Source organism: Cryptomeria japonica, chromosome 7, assembly GCF_030272615.1.
Source record: "Cryptomeria japonica chromosome 7, Sugi_1.0, whole genome shotgun sequence".
NCBI lineage: Eukaryota > Viridiplantae > Streptophyta > Pinopsida > Cupressales > Cupressaceae > Cryptomeria > Cryptomeria japonica.
In genome coordinates, this window is record NC_081411.1 from 579,071,439 (window position 1) to 579,083,740 (window position 12,302).

Below are 12,302 nucleotides of genomic sequence, written 5' to 3' on the forward strand. Positions count from 1 at the left end.
TTAGAAGGGTCAGGAGTGAAATTCATGTTTCCACTCAATTTATCCTTCATTTTACTTATGTTTTGACCTTGGTCCATGCTAGGAAGGCATCCTAAGGGTTTACTTTGCTCAAATTTTGGATCAAAAGGCAACTATTGACAAGTTCGCTTGTGTACCCTTGGAAGGACAGGACCTCTCTAGGAATTTCGCTCTAGACCCTTTGGAAGGGTCAAGAGCGAAATTCATGTTTTAGGCTCAAATTCTTCATAGAACTTCATCTTACTTGGTTGCAACTCACTCCAAAGGTATGCATGAATCAACCTTGCCTCAATCACGCCAAATATTTTGACCTAAACAAGGAGATCAAAGGAAATTCGCTCTGGAGCCTTTGGAAGGGTCAGGAGCGAAATTGGCCAAGATGGCCAAGTTCCTAACATTTTCTCCAAATTTCCATGTCTAAGTTTGTCCAAGGCGTCTCCAAGGGTGAACTCAAGCTTATTTCCCCCCAATCCATGCCTTAGGATGAAGGTTTTGTCCAAAATAGGAGTCAAAAGGGGGCTAAGGAGGAATTCACTCCTGTTCCTTTGGAAGGGTCAGGAGTGAATTTGACAATCTAGCTTAAATTCCTCATTCGACTCTCAAGCTTTCAAGTTTAAGCTTGGTCATTAGGCAAATAGGTCAATTTAATGCCTAGAGTACAAGAACATCATTCATCAACTGAACCAATCTCAAACCCTCAAAGGGAAGAATCCTTGAGAACACATACTCACAGACCACCATTCACTTCCTTAACTCAATGACACATGCCCCAAAAGGCAAGATTCCTAGCATGATACAAAGACTTTCTCAAACTCAATCAAGACTCAACCCTAGAAGCAAGACCCAAGCCTAACTAAGAGGAAACTTTCAATAGAGACCCTAACCTGAACCACCTACTGACCAATTTGAGCCTAAGTAGACCATCCTATCCTAACGAGCCCTCTGGCGACCCTTCAATGCAAAGACTAATAGCCAAGAACCTAAAAGACCAAGAAAACTAACCCTAGAAAGCAAAAAGTAGGGGTCCCCATTTGCAATGGGGCGATGTGTGAATACGTCACAACACTACCATCCAAACTTTGTGCCAGCCCTATAGCACTTCTAGATGTGAGTGCAAATGGAGCACATTTAAGATATTGACTCAAAAGAGCTTGAATGACATCATTTTTGTACTATACAACCTTCATTTTCATGTCAAAAATGTGGCAGGAAAGAAAATTTACAAAGCAATTGACTTGGATGACATTAATCTATATTTAAAATGAATTATAAAGGACATGGAACCCATGTTTTTATGGATAAGCTAGCTGATTTTGAAAGGGAAGCAGCATACATAAAAGTGTAGGCACAAGCTAGGCAGAAGCATCAGTAGGGGCTTCATTGGATGACCATGATATGCTTGGGGGTATATTGCTCCTCAAGACGATATTCAGGATCCAATTTGAGGGCACCTACACAGCCAATAAGAAACTTTAGTTGGAGGAAAAATTGTATAACATTTACAGGGATTTTTACAATTTAACAACACTATGATGTACATTGTACTCTTTTTTTGGTCTATAAATGAAGGAAAAACTACCTATGAGTTCTCTAAGTTCAGTTTTTTTGCATGTTTTTTAAGTTTATTTTACACATTTGTGTATTTTTTTAATATGCTGAGTTTTTGGGAAGTTTTCAAAGAGTTGCCAAGATTTTCTCAAATCCTAGTTTTTGAACTATGGCACAAGCCCTTGTCTGAGCTATAAACTCTGTGCCATAGATATGGTGACTTCTCAGATCTTCAAGTTGCAGCAACTGCTGATTTGCACCCATACCTAAAATTTGCCAACAACCACTATTAAGAGAAATACACTGTCTGAAGCACAGGTCTTTTTAGGCAATTTTGAACATGTATGCTACAGCTTCTAGTCGAGAGATTATTTGAGATTACTCACAATTGTACTGTCTGAATACAGCATTACAATGGCAAAAGGTAATCTATCACCTCTTTGTATTTCAACTTACAAATTTACCTCTGCAAGATTTACACATTCTATTTACACAGGGTTTGCATGAGGTAGAACCCTGGAATCATGTTCCCAGCATGAGAATGGGAAAATCATAAATGAAAAGTGAAAACCTATGAGCTTTGGAATAATCTCTGTACAGATATACTATACCAAGAAGGAGGTTGCTTGTTCTGTTTGGGAAAAAATTTACCATGGTACAATCTACTATGGCTCTAACTAGCATGCTAATTTTTGGAAAAATTCAACTTCTGAAGATAGTTTGTATTATGGCTATTTACAAATTCCCCTGCCAGTATTCCATGAAACAGATTCCACCTGTTATTTATGATCTATATATACAGTTTAGCTTTTGCCACTAATTAAAGTGAAAATTATTCACTTTAAAGGGAAAAATGTCACTCAAGGAACAAGAAACAGTCATATTCCAGTGAATGTGTGTAAAATCTTTCACAGGGAGAAGTCAAACCCCAGAATCTCTTAGATGGTATGAAATTGATTCTTTGCCTGCAAATCAAAAATAAAAAGTAAGAGAGACGCCTTCTATTCACACAAAGCTCAAATCATATTTCTACAAAAGTAAAAATTCAACTTGGCATTGACTTTGAAGCGAAATATATGTTACAGTCATGTTATAATTTATAATAGGACAGAAAATTCTGTACCACTCAATAACCCTCAAAGAATGTCAAATTACAACATACAATCTAATAAATAAAAATGAAAATTAATGTGTGCTGAAATCTAATCATAATGTAGCTAAAAATAGGAAATCCCACATAGAGAGGTTTGAGCTTACAATGGATTTTCTATAATTTATTTTATGGACTGATTATTAGTGGTCATGGAATATGGGACCTATATAGGATTCCACAATAAATGATAGAATTCCATGTTAAATGCATGCATACTAAGACAAAGTTTAATCACTGGAAAAAACATCAGACAAATTACATGTTGCCCACGTTTTTTACTTCAACCAATTTTAAACTTTTCCATGTTGGTTAATCAGCATCTGTCGCCAAGTTGATTCCTTGTGTGTTGTGTTGATTCTTTGAGTCGCATGTGAGGTCTTCCTCTCGTCTCAGCTTACTCAAATTGAAAACACCAATATTTGCATCATTAAGTTTCATTCGCAAATGTTCTCAATTGTTTCAAAATGTCGACTCGCTTAACAAATCACGTTCATCAATTGTGGCCATCGTTGTGGATGCTTTATACTCAAATTTATTATCCTCAAAGTGTCAACAGACAAAAATGAAGAGATCAAAAGGCCCTAGGGATTGTATAGAAGGGCTCCAAAACTTTTGGGCGTTTGGTGCATCTTCTCAGATTTCTGCATCTATATTTCCTACAAGTTGTGGGCCTCGTGATGATTTCTACTTTGATCAATAACACAGGTAAACATTACTTGCGAAAATCATATTATCCAATATCAATATGTGAATTCTTGGTTTAAGACAGTGGACAAAGATTATTCATTATGTAAATAAAGATGGCCATGTCAAGGCTTAATACTCAACACCATCTATTTATGCTGATTTGAAGCATGCAGCAAATGAATCGTGGCCTCTTAAACTTGATGACCTTTTTCCATTTTGAAAATGCTTATTGGACTGGACAGTTTACAAGTAGGCCAGCTCTTAATGAATAACATTTGAAAGCTGAGTGAATACTGCTTAGCTGCAAGGCAACTTAAATTTCTTGTTGGAAGAATCAAACTTGGACAAAAAAACAGGAATTCTCAGAGATGCTTCTGCCATTGCACAACATCATTATGTGCTTCTGGAACTGCAAAAATACATGCGGCAAACAATCATGTCAAATGCCAATTCAATGGAGCTACTATTTATTGGCATATTTTTAGGTGTACCACAAATAAAATGCCAATGTTTTGGCTTGCATTCACTATTTCAAGTACATGAGTACCAGCAGTAGCCAAGAATGAGACTATAGAGGTTAGGCAAGGTAATTTGAGACTGACACTTCCTACTACAACAGGATTGTTTCCTCATCTACAAAACCATGGGACAGGAATTACAAAAAACACCAATACAATAATCTTATCTCTGGTAAGAGTCAGACACCAGGTGTAATACAGATAACCAACAATCTGCAGCGGCTGGATGAGATACATCAAGAATTCAACTCTCAGATTTATCAGATAACTAGCATCTACAAGGACATGAAACATGTTGAAATGGAGTTCAATGTTAGTCCCTTCCATATTTACCAATTCTAATGACAGGGATTTCCTCAAGAAAATTCGGATTATAGATCTAGAATCTTTCAAGTTTAATGCAATTCACAAGTGCAAAAATAAAATTCACAACCTTCATCAGCACCTTCCATGGCCTGAACCGTAAATAAGATTTTATAGGAAAACATAGAAGTTATAACACTGGTGAAGCATTCGATCACAAAGAAGAAACAGCATTTCATAGAACATGATTATTTCTGTGTACTAAAGAGTACAGACATTGAATTGGCTGCTCGTGTAGTTCATGGCACCTCGTCTTCGGTTGACAAGGCAGTTCCACAAACCCTACTGGTTACCAAAGAGATAGACTTTGCTGAAACAGAATGATCAAAGACCATTCACTGGCATTTTAGTGTTTCCTAAGCAGCTCTTCGGCACCAAAGTGAGGCACCTCTTTGGCACCAAAGTGAGTATTGAGAACCTTTTTAGTTCCTGCCCATAACAAGACCATCAAATAACATAAAGTGAATTTGTTTGAAAATATTTTAGAAACTTTAAAAATTACATATTTCAGTGTTTTGTCAGTTTCAAGCACCTTCCTATCAGCCAAAGACACTATTTGCAGCACCCCATGAGTCCCAAATAAGTTGTGAAAGACCTATATATACAAAAAATGTTCATTGAAAATTCTTCACACAATTGTGGGCAAGGTATAGACATCCATAAAAGCATAATGGAAGGAAATGTTGTTTGTTGCAGCCATTCAAGCCGATTTGTAAGCAGAGCACAACACGTAGAGAAGACCACATCAAAGGGATATCATGCCATGGATTGCCATAGCAACGGGATATGAGCAAAATCAATTTGTTGAAACAGTTTTAGAAACTTTCAAGCAAATTGCAATAGGTAAATGTAAAGCTAAATTGGTGGCTCGTTCTCTTACTCCTTTCACATTCACTTATTCCTTTCACAGCTTGTATAGAATAATGCTAAGTAAAATATGCATTTTTTAACTATACTAAAATGGGTAATTTTGTGTTAATTGCAGCCACTTGATAGGCATAGACTCAGAACGTGATCATTATATTAACTACTTGACAAAGTGCCTCAAGGAGGTGTTATCTCACATAATGCAATGGTTGCAAGATATACACGATTTAGATCCATTGAAAATGCTTTTGAAACCTCTATGTCAATACTTTGGCATTTTTAAAAGTTCCCAGAATCTCCTCCAGTAATGAAGCTGTTCCTAAGCACCTCTTTGGCCCTGAAAAGAGTACTTGGAACTTTGCAAGTTCCCACCAACAGACAATTTGTCAAAAACACAATGGATTTGTTGAAAGATGCTTTAGAAACTTCAAGTTTAGAACACAAAGCATGGAAGCAAAGATTAGTAACATGGTTTACTATTTTGACCATTTCTTAGAACCTCTTTGGACACTGAAGCTATTCCTATCACTTCTTTAGGTGCCAAAGCAATTCCAAGCATCCCATTTTTTACCAAAGACACTATTCTCAGCACCCCATTGATGCCCAAATAAGCCTTTAAAAACCGATTCGATATTTCAAAAGGCATTTTAATGAAAATTTTCCCATAACCCAAGTCTAATTGGAGCCTTTGAGACAAGAATAAATAACATTATTCAATGATTGAGGAAGAGTACAAGCAGTTTATTGTTCTATGTGTGGAAATCTCTAATTCTTCAGAGGAGAGGGATAGCAATAACATTTTTTAGTTCACAATATCAGAGCAATTCCAATTTCCATCAATTGCGCAAAAGTTATCTAATTGAACATTCCTTGGTTCCAAATCTACACCATGCTATCAATTCCTATGCAAGGTTCTAGTGGTTTGGACTTTGGAGAGTACATTGTTGCAGGCATCAAAATGGAGTAATACGACTATGACAACTCAAGCCTTTCACCCCATTGAACATGTCAAATTGTTGATCAAGAATCAGGATTAAATATTGAAATCTAGTTAGCTCTATGAGCCATTCGAATGTATAGGAGATTGTTTTGGCCAAACAATTAAGGACAAAGGTGTCATTTCTTTATAAAGAGGAAATACTGCTAATGTCATATGTTATTTCCCCTGTTGAGTACTCAGATTACTTTATAAGGCTATTCGATTTCATGAAGGACAAAGATGGTTAATGGAGATAGTTTACGGAAAATCTTGCTTCTATTGGTGTGATTGGTGTATCATCTCTTCTTTTTGTTTATTTCTTATGCTTGAATGAAGTTGGCTAATAATGCCAAGGCCACAAAGAAGTGAGGAGAGAAGCAATTCAATGGGCTTATTATGTCTGTTGTCAAATTCCCAAATCAAATGGTATTACCAGTCTTTAACATAAGTGCAACATATCATGTGTGAAAATTATTGTGTATCATGGTTTGTACTTGGGAATGTATGATTCTTGAAGTCAATTGTTTTGGTTAGAAATCTTCAAAATAACTTCTTTGCAAGTTTTCTTCTCAATAACTATGATGACTTATGGTGAGGCAGTAGTTGTGCTTATTTCAAAGATGCCATGTATGCACCCAAGTTTGTTTTCTTTTGAGTTGGGCTAGTGCTTTAACTTAAAACATGATTTTATAAAAGCTTAAGACAAGTGAGAAGGCCAAGTAGAAAAATTGGATTGTAGCGCATTTTGGATCGAATGTGGTCACAACAAGAACTTTTCTTTGTTACAAATAGGAAGAATGGATTCTGGAATTTGTACAAATGGATTGAATCAAAGAACAAAGTACAAACCCTGTATCCTTTAGATAAAATATTTACAAGGGCTACATGAGAATTCAGCTATAGTTTTTATGCTTTCATTAAGAACAAAGGACAATATAACTACATTGCACACATGTACAAACCTCTCTGAGAAGAGTTTTTGTGCGTCAAAATGTTTTTGCTTAAAGTTTTAAGCATCCATCATCTATAACAAAGCTAAACAGAAATAATGTGTTTTACCACCAAAATACCTAAACAGATGACATTTGCTTACCTTTATATGCCTAAGAACAACATGTACCAAGCTTCTGAAGAAGAAAATCCACCACTAACTATAAAGAGTCCTGAGGACCCAACATCTAGGTAACAAGAAGGATTGAACTTCAATGTTCAATATTGGAAAAGTAGAGGGCAGACATTTGTTGATGTCAACTATAGGAGTGCTGCTTATGGTAGGAATTTGAGAGAAGCTTATTGGTTCCTTGAAAATTCTTAATGTTGATGACTGTTGTAGCTGTGCAAAAAATTTGGTGACTACAAGACAAGAGCATCATTGTCTACTAGGAATGTATTCAAGTTGTTTGATAGTCTTCATCTTTAAGAAGAAAATCTACATAAAGACAATGTTTTGGCGGTGTCACTTTAATACCCCAGGAATGGAAATTAATAGATTCTAAAAGAAACTTTGTATCCACAATTGCAATTATAGAAAGTGTCTTACATGAAACAATCACTGACAATGCCTTAAGTAACGCTCTATCATTAATTGAGGAATTTGACAAACTGCATTTGAGATTGGACAAAGGATGCTGCTGAAAATTATCACTGATCTTGTCAGATGGGGCATAGAATTGTGCTTGATGGCAAAGTTGTAGCTTTGTGCTTCAAGCAAAGGAATTTTGACTCTGTTGCAAAGATGAAAAGATTTGTGCTCTATATGTGGGTGAAGAATGGCAGAAGTTCTTGCCAATTTAGTTGAATGTCAGAAGCAACTTGGAGACCGCATTGGGCTGTAAAAGCCTTGGTAGACATGAAGCAAACCTCACTTATAAAGTGTTTCCAAAAATGCTCCGTGAAGCAGCCTATACAGTCATGTACATGAAGTGCTTGACAAAACACTACAACAGCCACGTAACCATCAAACTTATTCAGAATATTAGCATTTGATTATAAAGTTATCATTATTAATATTTGAAAATCATTTATTTTTATGAATTAATTATTAAATATAGTAGACTCACTAGAGGGTTTTGAATATATTGTTTTAATGTTTTATAAAGTCCAAAAAGTGAAGGGAGAAACAGTGACATGGGAAAGATAACTAACTTTTCCCCTATTTATTGTATGGTCCTATCATTGTAAAGGGTTCTATACCTCTTCTTCTCTTAGGTTTGGAGGTTTTTCTCCTCTCAACACAGTTGCTATATAGGGATTGTAGAGAGAATCTGTACTCCTAAATTCACAGAAATCTAAAGAATGTTTTCTAGACTTTGTGCCATTATTTTATTTGTTGGCTGCACATTCTTCATATGTTCAACTTGTAATCCTTTCTTTGTATTTCTCTTGCACTCTGGCTATACATGAAATGGGATAGAAACTTTGTACTCTTGGGGAAATTAGAAGAGCACTACAAATTTTAGCTCATTATGTTCTTCATTTATTGCAAATTATTCATATGTTATATACACTTAAACACCTCTAATGGCTATAAATCAACATAACAGGGTGCATGTAAAGGAACATTTTATAGCATCTCAACAAATTAAAATGAGAGATAAGAATCAAACTTAACATGTGAACAATCAAATTGCACTAGATGAAAACCAGTATTGGGTCAAAACGCTTGCTCTAGAGAGCAAATGTTGATTAAAAATGCTGTTCCACTATCAAAATGTTGGTTACAAATGTTTACGTTGCCTCCACAGCATACATGAGCTTCCACAACTAATTTGAAGCTCCTAACACACCTGCAACACTACTCTCATCATGAAACTATCAACAAAACACATTTATAGCAGTCAAAAGATGGACTAAGACTGCTGTAGAATGAGAGCCAACCCTTTACAACTCATGTACAATCAATACATGACCTCCCTTGAATCTACCATTCTCAGAAAATGTGAAATCGACTAACATCAAACTATAAAAACCCTTCACGTTCCACATTCTGTCTGAGATTTGGCAAAATCACTGGCTCCACCGAGGGCAAACATGCATTTGCCATGGTATTTGGCAAATTTGCTGCCTGTATGAAGCATTAAATCTGCCAAATGAAGTTTTCTGGCTCATTCTGAGGTCTGCAACTTTTACCAAAGACTTCCAGAGATGCCCCATACCATCTCTGGTCATACGCAGCCATCTTTGCAGCTCCTTTTACAAAACAACCCACCAAGAATGACAAACTCCATCCCCTAGCTCCTCTCAACACTCCAACAAACATGAAACAATATAACACCAATGGTCCAAAAGTTTTTGACTCAATTTTTCGGATCATCTCTACGTGGCTTAGATGGTGCAGATCTAATCCATTGTGCTCAACAAAAAATGATACACATGCAATTGTGTAGGTGCCTATTCAGTTGATTCCCGTAGGCTATTGAGTTTGGGTTAGGGAGCCTTGGAAGCAGTTTGACAATATTCGATGATTAGTTGAGCTCCCATTGGAATTATTTGTGATATACCCTTTTCTGGAGTGATGTTAGGTTAGTCTTCCAATACTTACTATTTTTAGTAAGTCAATTTTGAGCATCGACTGGGCCAACTATTAGGGTTATTATTTTTAGTATAGCCGGTGGGTTCAATTTTGATGACTCAGCATTTTATATAATCCGGTGGTTTTAAATTAAATAATGATAAGTTATTAATTAATAAAGTTGAATTAAAGATTTAACTTTATTGTTATTTTCTAAGTTACCAGGTTTTGCAGGGGTACCCCCCAAGTCCTAGTCTTGGTCTAGTTCCCTCTGGGTTCCAACAGGGTCCTGGCCACAACCTATGGGTTCGGCCCTGCGAACCGGGAAAGAACCTAGGCAGAATTTTGGAGAATTTCAAGGAACCTAGGAGGAATTTGGCACTAAAGTCAATTTTTTTCTTTTTTAAGTGTTTTTTTTTGCCAAAAATGTTTGATATGTTAAATTCAATTGATGCTATGAATTGTACAGCACCCCCTCAAGGCATTCATGCTTCAAGGTACACCTCCCAAAGTCTTCAATATGCAGCAAATAGTGAGTTACAAGTCTGCAATAGGTGTTGAACACATCCAGAATCGAATAGACCCCTCCAAATGCAGGAATGGACAGCTAAAGACCAATAAAGGATAGGGAACACTCTTGTATCAAGTAGCAAAGCAAGTAAGCTCACCCAGCTAATTTCCAAATTAAGCAACAACACTCTAGAAAGCCTCAACCTGTACCAGAACCTCGAATATTAGATCCAACTCATACCAAGACTCATTTAAGGATTGAAAACATTTAGTTTGCTGCACTAAACAACCACCTACAAATCTGCTTCTGATAAATGCCTGAAACTGTACGGCCCATCAAAACATGGTTTTTCCTTGAGTTTCCCCACACAAAACCCATCAATGCTCCACCTCCAAGTCAAGGCTGCACAAGATGAAGTTAATAACATCCCCAAGAGGCAGCAACTAGACTACCATGTTCACACATCAGCACCCATCAGTTTGGTATATACATCATGACAATCGATTTTTGACTATTAATATGGTGATGTATCTTGCTATGTTATTTGACTATTAGCATAGTGGTGTATTTTGAACATAACTATTGTTGCATGTATGTAAATATATATATATTTTTTTATATGTTTTTGTACTAACAAACCCAAAACCCCAAAAAAAGAATTGACCAAACCCGCGAACCCGTATCTTGAACCCGAACCCAAGCCCCGAACCCAAGCCTGAACCAAAACCGGCAACTTAGGTTATTTTAGTTTATTTAATGAAGGGACTACAGAGGCCAGTTATTAAATTAAAAGTGATTTTTTTAATGGATGTATACCTTTATTATTTAATGCTACATTGGGAGATTAAAAAGAAAGTGATTTTTATTAAATAAAAGGAAAAGGCACATTTCCGAAAAAAGTAGCAGAAAAGCAAAAAAAGTATATTTCCACAAAAGTAGTGAAAAAGTTTTTTTTTAAAAAGTGATTTTTCAAAAAAATGACGAAAAAGCAAACAGTGTTTTTTTCAAAAAGCAACAAAAAACAAAAAATGCTTTTTCGAAAAAGTAGCCAAAACGCAGAAATGTTTTTTCCTAAAATAGCTCTCAAAAATTATAAAAGGAGGATAGGGGCTCTTGTTAATTTTAAGCAATCAGATGTTAATCTTAAATAATCAGGTTATAACAGAACAGTAACAGCAATAAAAACACAAAACAAGACGCACCAATACCTTGGGAAAACCTCCCTCTTGGAGGTGAAAAACCCAGCCACAAAGTAAAATGTGTATTATCTCAAATGTAGGCAATTACAAGGCAAGTGTGCTTATCTCAAATTGTTGTTCAACCAGCAAGATAACAGATCTGAATTCCTCTTTATATGATAATGGAGATTGCAGCCCTTATCATCAGCATCAAATTCGCTCAATGCAAGTCTTCATTAGCTTCGCAAGATCTTGATAGCATCACCTAACAGCCAGCCTTCACACAATGGATGAGGAGCAAGTTCGCACAAGAGAGAGAGAGAGAGAGAGAGATCGCCAAATGTTGGAGAGCAGATTACATGTGTTGACAACCTTAAGAATGATTCGCCTTGTATGTGAATCGATTCATTATGTTGTGCAAATGACTTGCTTATATACTTGACTTCTGGTGTCAAGTCGAAAGTCGGCCTACCTTGTTAATTTAATAATAATATTATGTAGATCGTCCAAATAGGTCTTGACCTATTAAGATGTTATTGCTTGATTGCCTTTACCACATGCTACATGAGTTTGGGCCCAACCCAATTACATAATCGCTCAAAATACATATTGGGCCTACCCTATCTACAAGTTACATTCAATATAGGACCACAAGTTACATCGCCCAATTAGAGTCGGACCAAATTACAAGTTACATTTATAGGGCATGTCCTATCCACAAGTTACATTATATATAGGTCTTGCCCAGGCAAGACATAATTACAAGTTACATGTATTTGGGCCCAGCCCTAAGTTCGATTTACATAATAGATAATACATGTGTATTTTAATTTGTCATTGACAACATTAAAATACAATAGATAGGTATCCGAGCTAGCTACTATTTCAACAGCTCTCATTTGAAAATGTTGAGTTTTAATACTGGATATTGTTATTTCTTCTAGGAAGATTGCATTCTTTGGTTTGTGA

General features: G+C 36.1%; 1 protein-coding gene across 3 annotated transcripts in view; it reads right to left on the reverse strand.

Annotated features, from left to right (window-relative positions):
• The window catches only part of LOC131048326 (uncharacterized), a 30,300-nt gene that overhangs the window by 14,447 nt on the left and 3,551 nt on the right, over positions 1 to 12,302 (reverse strand). The window lies entirely within an intron of this gene.